The sequence below is a fragment of the Globicephala melas genome, chromosome 9, assembly GCF_963455315.2.
Source record: "Globicephala melas chromosome 9, mGloMel1.2, whole genome shotgun sequence".
Taxonomy (NCBI): domain Eukaryota; kingdom Metazoa; phylum Chordata; class Mammalia; order Artiodactyla; family Delphinidae; genus Globicephala; species Globicephala melas.
The window spans coordinates 22,426,847-22,440,475 of NC_083322.1; the positions used below are offsets into that span (position 1 = coordinate 22,426,847).

A 13,629-nucleotide genomic window follows, 5' to 3' on the forward strand; every position below is an offset into this window, starting at 1 on the left:
CTTCCAGACTCTGCAAGGAGAAAGATGAATCTAAACATCACGACACATTTTTTTTTTTTGGCCGCACCACGTGGCTTGTGGGACTTTAGTTCCCCGACCAGGGATTGAACCTGGGCCCTCGGCAGTAAGTGTGGAGTCCTAACCACTGGGCCGCCAGGGAATTCCCCACAATGAGAGCTATTCTGGAAGGCCTTTTGGACTTCAGGAGGTCACAATGAAGGGAGTAGGAAAGGAGGACAAGCTTCTATGCTGTGAAAGGGCTGGGTGAGTAACATACATAGGGCAGAGAACTGTAACCCCCTTTGGGCTCTAGAATCAAGAGCCCCATTACACATCTCCATGTTCCCATTTCTCAAAAGCAGCCATGTTTTCTTGTGAAATCTGGAATTCACCCAATGGTAATGGCTTCTTTCAGCCTGTAAGCCACCAGGCTCTGGATATTTAATTCTTTTTGGGGTCATGATAAATCCATTAGAGCACCTGACCTGAAGACAGCTGTAGGTGAGAAGAGAAATTTGCACTTGCGGAGCATCCAAGTGGAAATGGCCAAGTGGCCTAGGTCATGAATAAGGCGACGAGGAAGTGGGTGTAGGTGTTGCCACTGCCTCCTGGCTCAGGTTTTCCTGCTCGGAACTCTGCAGTGCACAAAAATAGGCCAGTTCTTCTTGCAACCCTCTGCCCAGCTGTCCACTGGCTGCGGATTACTGTAGTCACGTGGCAGTTTTTTAGCAAAGGCTGGCTGTCTCTGTGCTGAGGTCACTGGGAAGGGAGGCTCATGACGCATTTCTGCTGCCCTCCCCTGTGCAGAGGGGCACAACTTGCCAGAAGACTACAGTATTCCTGCCACAGTCTTTAGATTGGCGCTGTCCAACAGAGCGTTCGGCAACGATGGAGATGTTCTGTATCTGTGTGGTCTATTAGTAGCCACTAGCTACATGTGGCTATTTAAATTTAAATGTGAATAAATTAAAATTAAATAAAAAATTCAGTACCTCAGGCCACATACGGTTATTAAGCACTTGAACTGTGGCTAGTGTGACTGAATAACTGAATTTTAAATTTTATTTAATTTTAATTAACTTGCATTGAAATTCAAATAGCCACATATAGCTAGTGGCTACTGTATGGGACACACTCTTATTTTATTTTATTTATTTTATTTTTAAAACTTTTTGGCATGGCTTGCAGGATATCTTAGTTCCCTGAGCAGGGATTGAACCTGGGCCCCAGCAGTGAAAGCACCAAGTCCTAATCACTGGACTGTCAGAGAATTCCCGGGACACACCTTTAGATCTTGGGTTTTGATGCCATTTACTTATTGGCTTCTGTTAAGATTCATCATGACACTGACTTCTAAAGTGAGCAAAATATGGCTATGACCATTCTTCAAAACAAGCCTGCAAAAACAGTGAGCCACATCAAGTAATAGTTTAATCAGATAAACAGTAAAGATGATTTTCATTTGTTTTATACCTTCTTTACTTTCTTGGTTGGGTGGATTGGCAAGATGGAGTGAAGGGGGAAAAAGGGAGCCCACAGAGGCAGTAGAAACAGTCCTGGAGATCTGGGTTTGGTTTCCAGTTTCACTATTTAGTAGCTGAGTGACCCTGGGCAAATCCTAGCTTTAGCTGCCTCTGCAAAACAGGGCTATAAGCTCTGTTCTACCCACCTTACTGGGTGAAGGTAGAACAATGCAGACTGCTTACTTAGTCAACTGCAAGGCAGTGGTAGTAGTAGTAGTAGTAGTATTGGTTTAAAAAAAAAACACAAAAAACAAGAAAGGAAGAAAAGGAAAGGAAAGAATGTAGAAAGAAAAGAAAAAGATGAAGGCCCTAAATAATAATGCTTAACGCATACAGTCAAAAGGCAAATAAAGAGCAAAACTGAAACAGTTATTTTCCCGGTATGACATCTACCAACATGCTTCTCAGAACGAAAACTTCATCTCAGGAGAAAAGTTAGCTGGCTGAAATGGGGAAAACCCTGTCTGCAAACAAAGTGTGTTTCCCAGAGCAGCCCGGGGAGGACAGGCTGCGAGGCGTGCTGTTCCGAGCGCTGCCCTGGCTACTGCAGTTCCCCAGTGTGGCACCGGCTTCTCAGGCAGCCTCAGATGCAAGTCCCGTTCATGCACTCAGCCCTTACCCTTCTTCTTTCTGAGCCACAGCTCAGAGCTCTCCTTATCTTATTTGTTCTAAGAAGTAATCTTTTCAGGTCTCTGAGTATGTCCCACTCCCCCTCCACTTAAAAAATGACATGATTCTGAAGGGGAACAGTTGTATTACAGATGAACCTTCATGTGCTTTTTCTTACAGAACAGGCAATGCCTCAGCTTGGTCTGACTGACACCATCCTAGTATCTTAGCTTCCCTTCAGGTCTCCCTGTCAGTGGAAAAGAGGGCCATTTACTTTACAGGAGGGTGGCCTGCAAACCCAGAGTGCCATAGGCGCTGCTCTCTAGGGACTGTCAGGGTGCGGGGCTTGCAGCCTGGGACTCTCAGCTCACACTAAACACTGGTGCTCAGGAGCTGCCTGCTTCCAGTCCCGGAGGCACTGAACTCCCCGTCTTTGCATTAAAGGTACAGTATCAAAGAACACAACAGTTCTTTTCAAGCTATTATCATGCTTTAATGGTGACTGAATATGCACATTTACAGTAAAACTACACTTAATACCGTGAACACATTTCCTAAATTAATTTAATATTTACATCTCCACTGACTCATTTAGGAACAAGTCCTTATACTAATGTGTCCAGAGAATGAGGAAAAGGGAGAATGAGAGATGTATTTTATAGTTTATCAAGATGAAGACTGGCATTTTCTCTCTTATTTTTAAAGAAGAGCTGGAACAGAAGGACATGCTGTAAGTAATAATGGATGATGGTGGTGGTGATAATAAGGAAAAAGTGAAAAAAAGTCACCTTTCATGATGGAAGTTGAAATGCTGCTGGAAGAGAACAGCAGCCCTGGCCCAAGGAGAGTGATATAACCAAATGCAGGAGCCATTAAACAATATCACCTTCAATTTCCTTCACTCAAGCTTATAGAAAAGGCTATGATCTATTCCCATTTTTACAGTATTCATCTCTGGAGCATAAGTTCTTCAACTGCATAAGGTAAGCATTTAGATCTGTCCTAAAGACAGGAAAGCAGGGTCTATGACAGTACTATGCACTCTGTACAACTTAACATATCTGGGGCAATGCTGGAGAAGAAAGTGATGCTGACAGCTAATAATAATTTCGTGTTTACGATGGCTCTATAGCCATCGTACGATGCCAAGCCCTATGCTAAGCACTTCACAGGACTCATTTTGTTTAATGCTCACAACCACCTTATGAGCATGGAACTATCATCATCCTAATTTTACAGCGAAGGCTCAGAGAGGTTAATGTGCTGAACACAGAGCTTGGTAGTGGTGCAGCTTTCAGAGTATCCATCTAGGTCTGCAGGTCCTCCCATCTCCCTTGCCCCTCCTTTTACTCTCAGTGCCACACCAGATACTCACAAAGTGAAATGACCTTAGCCACACTCTCTATAGCAGAGGTTCTTAATTTGGGGAGGGGGTGGGGAAATGGGAGCTCTCTCTGATCTATTTGCACATCTGATCAAAGCTGTGGACCCCAGAAAAATATAAAACTTTTCTGCAGAATTTCTCAGGGTCCACAGACCCAGGTTAAGGATGCCCTAACATTCGTATAATATACATAAAGTAGGTTTCCACAGAAAATTAAAACACACACATGTTGCCCCCTTCAGGTCCAGCTGGGCTTACCTCTTTATAATAAGTACAGGACAGACCTTTCGGCCATCCCATCTCATTTGGGAGGCCTTGCAGGATAGGAATGTGTGTTCCTCATGCAAGGGCCCCACCCAAAAGTCCTGCTCCCTTATCTGAACTCCATGTTTCTGTCCTCATCCACCTACTCTTTTATCCCCCTTGTTAAGAAGGCCAATTTTTTTTTTTAAAAAAGGCATTCCAATGAGCATGGTTGAGATTAAATTCAACTGGGAAAACATATATATATATATATATATATATATATTTTTGTTTGTTTGTTTGTTTGTTTCTGTTTGTTTTTGTGGTGCATGAGCCTCTCACTGTCGTGGCCTCTCCCATTGCGGAGCACAGGCTCCAGACGCGCAGGCTCAGTGGCCATGGCTCACGGGCCCAGCTGCTCTGCGGCATGTGGGAGCTTCCCGGACCGGGGCACGAACCCGTGTCCCCTGCATCGGCAGGCGGACTCTCAACCACTGCGCCACCAGGGAAGCCCCATATATATATTTTTAAAGTTTATAAAAAGGTCAGAAGAAAACAGGGAGGTGAAAGTGATAACATGGTCAATGTGAAAAGAAGATAAAGTGTTTTCTCTGAAAGAATCTGAAAATTGATTTAGTTTGATCTGGCAATTGGGATGGGGAGTAAAATGTACATGTGTTACACAGTGCAGCAAGACTGAGTGGGGTCTTTGGGTTGTAGGAAATTTTATATCTACGAACCTTAAGGGGGAACCTCAGCAGCAGGACCGTTGCCAGGGCCAGGCCAGAACAGAGAGGGATGTATGGCACTGAAAGAAATGAGAAGGGCTGCTCTTTCTGTGAGTATAATGTGAATGCCCTTGTAACCAGTTTCAATTTTTAAACAGACCAGCCCCCTAGTCCACTTCTCTTCATTCAGGGCATGAGGAAGGTAGCTGGCGCCCGGTCTCAACCAGGACAGAGCAGGTAGTGGATGGTTTCCAGGTGTCGGACAACAGAGAAAGATGTACTTTACGAACGCTCTGGGGAATGAAATCAAGGGCTGGAGGCAGAGCCAAGGGGAAAGCTTCAGTGAGTAGCATGGGAAGCAAACTAGCCAGTCAACTTGCTCTAAGCAGAAATGTAAACTCCCCTGAGCCCTTTCCCACATTCCCCAACCCTAACACCTCACTCTCTATTTCCCTGGAAACAGGTGGGGAGGCTGAAAGAGCCCTGGCATAAATTGAAGGGCAGCAGGAGGGCTTGGGTAGAGGATTCTAGAAGGTGAGAAAATAACTCTTCAGCTGCATTTACTCCCTTCTTGGGTTTAAATGGATGGATGATGGAAGTAGACCATCATCTACTTCCGCCCCAGACAGTGTCCCCTCGTTCTAAACAGCACCCACCCGGGAATTCCCTGGCGGTCCAGTGGTTAGGACTTGGTGCTTTCACTGCCGGGCCTGGGTTCAATCCCTGGCTGGGGAGCTAAGATCCCACAAGCCGTGTGTGCGTGCCAAAATTAAAATTAAATAAATAAAAAATAAACAGCACCCACCCATCCCTCTTACGTTCACTAAGTGCAAAGTAACCAGCTCACTGAAAATACTTAAATCTGACGGCCAGCTGCTGACTGCTTCTGTGACTTCCGGAACCAGAGAAACACACAGACCTATAGGCTTCTCCAGGCGAGCAAAGGAAAGCCTGTGTGTGCATGTGCGTGCATGCGTGTGCAGTGGGTGGGGATGCTAGCAGGGGAGCACTTGGCATCAGAAACCACCAGAGGATCCCTACAGCCACGAGGAACAGCTGGGGCAGATGGGCACTGTGGCTAGACCAGACAAAGGCAAGTGGCCTTCAGCAGAGATGGGAGAAAGGCCCTGACATTTCCAAACTTATTTGTTCAACACTGGGAGACAATCATCACGCTGTATTTGTGGAGTCCAGACAGAAACAGTTCCCATCAAAGGGAGGCAGCAGAGCAGAGCGGTTTGGAAACAAACTGCCTGAATTCAAATTTCACTCTGCTACTCTCTGTGTGAACCTGGTCAAGTTACCAAAACTTTCTGTGTCCCAGTTTCTCCATATGGTAAATGGGGATAATAGTGTTTACCTTGTAGATATATTCTGAGTTTTAGATAAGTTAATGCATGTAAAACACTTAGCAGAGTGCTTGCATAAGCAAGCATTATAGAAATGTTTGTTAAATAAATAAAATTAATGGGACAATGGGACTGAGAGACAGAATGCAAGGCTAACAGCAGAAAAGAATGCTATGTCCTACCTTGCAGTACACCACAAGTGGGCAGTGCCCCCACCATCATCTTTAATATAAAAATGAAATTGAAGTTGGGGAAAAAAAGAGAAATTAAAATTTCAAAGTGCAAGAACTGAGCCTCCACAGAATTCTGCATAAACAGAATGGATGGCCACAATTTCTTAGTCTAGAAAGATACATCCTGTTTGGTCTTAAGAGAATGAACATGGTTGCAGCAGGGACAATGTATTCTCCAGCAACAATTACTGTCCCATTATTCAATTCACTGGGGCAGTATTCAGAGCACTTGTCTCCTACTCCTGGTCCATCTTTGTCATAATGAACACTCCCCATGTCCCCTGTCCCAGGGAAAACTGGGGCAGAAGGAGAAGAGAAGCCTTAAATTAGTCAATTTTAAAACTTCTTAGCAGTTCTGCTAACAGGCTTGGTAGGACTTTTTTCTAGGATGAGGCTTAATTTTTCCAGATGAACTTAAAAATTATTGTGAAGTTCACTCTGCAAAAAAACTCTTTGGAATTTTGATTGAATTTTTTTCAAATTTGGAAATAGGCCTTTCACTAGCTGCTAAGAATAACATCACAATAATAAAATATTACAGTATAAAGAACAGAACAAACAGATGAATAGAAACAAAAGAGCCCCACACAAGACCTTACACAGTCTACTTAAGAATTCTGCATAATAAAGATGAGATTTCAAAACAGTTTTTTTTTTTTTTGGCGGTACGCGGGCCTCTCACTGTTGTGGCCTCTCCCATTTTGGAGCACAGGCTCCGGACGCGCAGGCTCAGAGGCCATGGCTCACGGGCCCAGCCGCTCCGTGGCATGTGGGATCTTCCCGGACCGGGACACGAACCCGTATCCCCTGCATCGGCAGGCGGACTCTCAACCACTGCGCCACAAGGGAAGCCCTCAAAACAGTTTTAAAAGGATGGATTTCAACCTTTTTTATAGGATAAATGATGCTGGAATAATTAATTATGTAGGGAAAAAAATGATTCAGAGTCCTACCTAATGCCATATGCCAAAATAAATTCCAGATATTTTATAGTATTTAAAATGAAAATTGAGTCCATAGAAGAACGGGCATATAAATATTGATCTGACTTGGGGCCTATGTAAACATAAAGGTAAAAAGAGAAACAATTAAGGAAATAAAAGTGAAAGTGGGACTTCCCTGGTGGCGCAGTGGTTAAGAATCCGCCTGCCAATGCAGGGGACACGGGTTCGATCCCTGGTCCAGGAAGATCCCACATGCTGTGGAGCAACTAAGCCTGTGTGCCACAACTACTGAGCCTGCGCTCTAGAGCCCACGAGCCACAACTACTGAAGCCCGAGCACCTAAAGCCCGAGCTTGGCAACAAGAGAAACCACTGCAATGAGAAGCCTGCTCACCGCAACGAAGAGTAGCCCAGCTCGATGCAACTAGAGAAAGCCCGTGTGCAGCAACGAAGACCCAATGTAACCAAATAAATAAATTAATTAATTAATTAAAAAAATTAAAATTAAATAAAAAGTGAAAGTAACAGAAGTGAAATAAAAATAAACAGGGAAAGCTTGCAACATATACAATAAAGGGATTACATCTTTCTCTCTCTTACTGATTTGGAAAAACTCTTCACATGTTAAAGACTTCAGCAGAAAAACAGGTGAAGAACACGAATAGACAAATACAAAAATACACGTGTAGATAAAATCATGAAGGAAAAAGTAAAATTATCTATCACTAATATTAAAAAATGCAAATTAAAATGAAATACAACTTATTGCCTACCAAATAGGCACACACACACACAAAGCAAATTATGCTAATATCCAATTTCAGTGAAGGGTAACGAAGCAGGTTCTAAACAGTTCTCTTGTAAGTATAAGCAAGTATGAGCTATGTAGAGAGCAAAGAATCAAAGGTATGGACAAGATTTTATACCAAGATGAAGAGTATTATTTTTGTTGTAAAAATATTATTAATAGCCTAAATTATCAACAATAGGGAATTGGTTATTATGATGGATAATATGATGATATATTAGCAAGTATTAAACATATATTAGCAAGTATCAAAAAATATTTAACCACATGAAAATGGTGAAGTTATTTCAAAATAAGTTATGAAATAGTACAACATGATCTTAATTAGGTTAAAAAACCTTATGAATGGGGAAAAAAGGCCATATTTAAAAAACTCAACAAAAACAAAAACAAACCCTCAAAATATTAACATTCTATGTAGTGGGATCATAGATGATTTTTATAATCAGGACCAAAACAACCAAAACAAACACCCCCAGGAAATGCTATGCTCCCCTTTTTTCTTGTGGTGTTGTCAGAAAAAGTGTCAGCCATTTTAGAAAATGTTGATCCTTTCTCAGCAGCTCTGGTACGAAGCTTGATGGACAATAATTGAAGCAGATGATTCCCATTACCTTTATTGATTAACTATGAACTTCAATTATTTGTTTTGTTTTCCCCCCATCTAGCTTTTTTCATTATTTTTTGTAGAAATAGGAAGAAAGCTGAAAGATCTGTGGATCTGGTTCCCTAGAGAATTGCTAACAATGGATGGCAAGGACGGATAAGAGGTGAATATCACTTGAGAGTTCTTCAACCCGTGTGAGCCTGCCTTCATTGGTTCTGGAGTCCATTAGCAAAGGGAGTTCTCGGGTACAGAGGATGGCAGAGTAAAAGGAAACCAATGGGCAATTTAAAATTGTTCAACCTCTTAAGATGTGTTGGGGGGAAAAGCAAGGGATAACTGTGTTAAAAAGAAAAAGAAAGAAGAAAGAAAAGAAGAGGTAAAGGAAGGAACTCAACCAGAGGCCTTTCCCAGACTTAGGCATTTCAAAGAGAAAGGCACCTGTGAAAATCTTTGAATTGAACCAAACCATGAAACACCATCATAAAAGACCAAAGACTCAATTACCACTATTAAAAAAGGGAGAGACTTCTGGGAAGATGGCGGAAGAGTAAGACGCGGAGATCACCTTCCTCCCCACAGATACACCAGAAATACATCTACACATGGAACAACTCCTACAGAACACCTACTGAACGCTGGCAGAAGACCTCAGACCTCCCAAAAGGCAAGAACCCCACCCCCCACGTACTTGGGTAGGGCAAAAGAAAAAAGAATAAACAGAGACAAAAGGATAGGGATGGGTCCTGCACCAGCGGGAGGGAGCTGTGAAGGAGGAAAAGTGGCCACACACTAGGAAGCCCCTTCGCGGGTGGAGACTGCGGGTGGCGGAGGGGGGGAGCTTCGGAGCCTCGGAGGAGAGCACAGCAACAGGGGTGCAGAGGGCAAAGCTGAAAGATTCCAGCACAGAGGATCAGGGCCGACCGGCACTCACCAGCCCGAGAGGCTGGTCTGCTCCCCCGCCACAGCGGGCAGGGCTTCGGTCCGAGCGCAGGGAGAGGACTGGGGTTGGCGGCGTGAACACAGCCTGCAGGGGGTTAGTGCGCCACGGCTGGCCGGGAGGGAGTCCGGGGAAAAGTCTGGACCTGCCGAAGAGGCAAGAGACTTTTTCTTCCCTCTTTATTTCCTGGTGCACGAGAAGAGGGGATTAAGAACGCGGGCGTGAGCTGCGGCTAAAAGCGTGGACCCCAGAGACAGACATGAGACGCTAAGCTAAGGCTGCTGCTGCCGCCACCAAGAAGCCTGTGCGCGAACACAGGTCACTATCCACACACCCCCTTCCGGGGAGCCTGTGCAGCCCGCCACTGCCAGGGTCCCGGGATCCAGGGACAACTCCCCCGGGAGAACGCACTGCGCGCCTCAGGCTGGTGCAACGTCACGCTGGGCTCTGCCGCCGCAGGGTCGCCCTGCACTCCGTGACCCTCCCTACCCACCCCGGCCTGAGTGAGCCAGAGCCTCCAAATCAGCGGCTCCTTTAACCCGGTCCTGTCTGAGCAAAGAACAGACGCCCTCCGGCGACCTACACGCACAGGCGGGGCCAAATCCAAAGCTGAGCCCCTGGGACCTGTGAGAACAAAGAAGAGAAAGGGAAATCTCTCCCAGCAGCCGCAGAAGCAGTGGATTAGAGCTCCACAATCAACTTGATGTACCCTGCATCTGTGGAATACATGAATAGACAACGAATCATCCCAAATTAAGGAGGTGGACTTTGAGAGCAAGATTTATTATTCTTTCCCCTTTTCCTTTTTTTGTGTGTATGTGTATGCTTCTGTGTGAGATTTTGTCTGTATAGCTTTGCTTCCACCATTTGTCCGAGGGTTCTATCCGTCCGTCTTTTTTTTTCCCCTTAATAATTACTTTTTATTTTAATAACCTTATTTTATTTTACTTTATCTTCGTTCTTTCATTCCTTCTTTCCTTCCCTCCTTTAGACAACGAATCATCCCAAATTCAGGAGGTGGACTTTGAGAGCAAGATTTATGATTTTTTCCTCTTTTCCTCTTTTTCTGAGTGTGTATGTGTATGCTTCTGTGTGAGATTTTGTCTGTATATACAGGTTTGCTTCCACCATTTGTTCCAGGGTTCTATCCATCCGTTTTTTTTCCCTCTTAATAATTTTTTTTTAATTTTAATAACTTTATTATATTTTATCTTACTTTATTTTATTTTACTTTATCTTCTTTCTTTTTTTCCTTCCTTCCCTCCTTCCTTCCTTGCTCCCTCTCTCCCTCCCTTCCTCCTTTCTTTGTTTCTACTTCTACTAATTCTTTCTTTCTACTTTTTCTCCCTTTTCTTCTGAGCCGTGTGGATGAAAGGCTCTTGGTGCTGCAGCCAGGAGTTAGTGCTGTGCCTCTGAGGTGGGAGAGCCAACTTCAGGACACTGGTCCACAAGAGGCCTCCCAGCTGCACATAATATCAAATAGCGAAAATCTCCCAGAGATCTCCATCTCAACGCCAGCACCCAGCTTCACTCAACGACCAGCAAGCTACAGTGCTGGACATCCTATGCCAAACAACTAGCAAGACAGGAACACAACCCCACCCATTAGCAGAGAGGCTCCCCCAAATCATAATAGGTCTACAGACACCCCAAAACACACCACCAGACGTGGACCTGCCCACCAGAAAGACAAGATCCAGCCTCATCCACCAGAACACAGGCACTAGTCCCCTCCACCAGGAAGCCTACACAACCCACTGAACCAACCTTAGCCACTGGGGACAGACACCAAAAACAACAGGAACTACGAACCTTCAGCCTGCAAAAAGGAGACCCCAAACACAGTAAGATAAGCAAAATGAAAAGACAGAAAAACACACAGCAGATGAAGGAGCAAGATAAAAACCCATCAGACCTAACAAATGAAGAGGAAATAGGCAGTCTACCTGAAAAAGAATTCAGAATAATGATAGTAAAGATGATCCAAAATCTTGGAAATAGAATAGACAAAATGCAAGAAACATTTAACAAGGACCTAGAAGAACTAAAGATGAAACAAACAATGATGAACAACACAATAAAGGAAATTAAAAATACTCTAGATGGGATCAATAGCAGAATAACTGAGGCAGAAGAACGGATAAGTGACCTGGAAGATAAAATAGTGGAAATAACTAATGCAGAGCAGAATGAAGAAAAAAGAATGAAAAGAACTGAGGACAGTCTCAGAGACCTCTGGAACAACAATAAACGTACCAACATTCGAATTATAGGGGTTCCAGAAGAAGAAGAGAAAAAGAAAGGGACTGAGAAAATATTTGAAGAGATTATAGTTGAAAACTTCCCTAATATGGGAAAGGAAATAGTTAATCAAGTCCAGGAAGCACAGAGAGTCCCATACAGGATAAATCCAAGGAGAAATACGCCAAGACACATATTAATCAAACTGTCAAAAGTTAAACACAAAGAAAACGTATTAAAAGCAGCAAGGGGAAAACAACAAATAACACACAAGGGAATCCCCATAAGGTTAACAGCTGATCTTTCAGCAGAAACTCTGCAAGCCAGAAGGGAGTGGCAGGACATATGGAAAGTGATGAAGGAGAAAAATCTGCAACCAAGATTACTCTACCCAGCAAGGATCTCATTCAGATTTGATGGAGAAATTAAAACCTTTACAGACAAGCAAAAGCTGAGAGAGTTCAGCACCACCAAACCAGCTCTACAACAACTGCTAAAGGAACTTCTCTAGGCAAAAAACACAAGAGAAGGAAAAGACCTCCAATAACGAACCCAAAACAATTAAGAAAATGGGAATAGGAACATACATATCGATAATTACCTTAAATGTAAATGGACTAAATGCTCCCACCAAAAGACACAGATTGGCTGAATGGATACAAAAACAAGATGCATATATTTGCTGTCTACAAGAGACCCACTTCAGACCTAGAGACACATACAGACTGAAAGTAAGGGGATGGAAAAAGGTATTTCATGCAAATGGAAACCAAAAGAAAGCTGCAGTAGCAATTCTCAATCAGACAAAATAGACTTTAAAATAAAGACTATTAGAAGAGACAAAGAAGGACACTACATAATGATCAAGGGATCGATCCAAGAAGAAGATATAACAATTGTAAATATTTATGCACCCAACATAGGAGCACCTCAATACATAAGGCAAATACTAACAGCCATAAAAGGGGAAATCGACAGTAACACATTCATAGTAGGGGACTTTAACACCCCACTTTCACCAATGGACAGATCATCCAAAATGAAAATAAATAAGGAAACACAAGCTTTAAATGATACATTACACGAGATGGACTTAATTGATATTTATAGGACATTCCATCCAAAAACAACAGAATACACATTTTTCTCAAGTGCTCATGGAACATTCTCCAGGATAGATCATACCTTGGGTCACAAATCAAGCCTTGGTAAATTTAAGAAAACTGAAATTGTATCAAGTATCTTTTCCGACCACAACGCTATGAGACTAGATATCAATTACAGGAAAAGATCTGTAAAAAATACAAACACATGGAGGCTAAACAATACACTACTTAATAACGAAGTGATCACTGAAGAAATCAAAGAGGAAATCAGAAAATACCTAGAAAGAAATGACAATGGAGACACGACGACTCAAAATCTATGGGATGGAGCAAAAGCAGTTCTAAGAGGGAAGTTTATAGCAAAACAATCCTACCTTAAGAAACAGGAAACATCTCGAATAAACAACCTAACCTTGCACCTAAAGCAATAAGAGAAAGAAGAACCAAAAAACCCCCGAAGTTAGCAGAAGGAAAGAAATCATAAAGATCAGATCAGAAATAAATGAAAAAGAAATGAAGGAAACGATAGCAAAGATCAATAAAACTAAAAGCTGGTTCTTTGAGAAGATAAAATTGATAAACCATTAGCCAGACTCATCAAGAAAAAAAGGGAGAAGACTGAAATCAATAGAATTAGAAATGAAAAAGGAGAAGTAACAACTGACACTACAGAAATACAAAAGATCATGAGAGATTACTACAAGCAACTCTATGCCAATAAAATGGACAACCTGGAAGAAATGGACAAATTCTTAGAAAGGCACAACTTGACAAGACTGAATCAGGAAGAAATAGAAAATATGAACAGACCAATCACAAGCACTGAAATTGAAACTGTGATTAAAAATCTTCCAACAAACAAAAGCCCAGGACCAGATGGCTTCACAGGCGAATTCTATCAAACATTTAGAGAAGAGC

The 13,629-nt window shown here is 42.8% G+C and overlaps 1 protein-coding gene across 14 annotated transcripts in view; it reads right to left on the bottom strand.

The window, feature by feature from the left end:
• Nucleotides 1-13,629, bottom strand: part of NRF1 (nuclear respiratory factor 1) — a 141,061-nt gene that overhangs the window by 16,278 nt on the left and 111,154 nt on the right. The window lies entirely within an intron of this gene.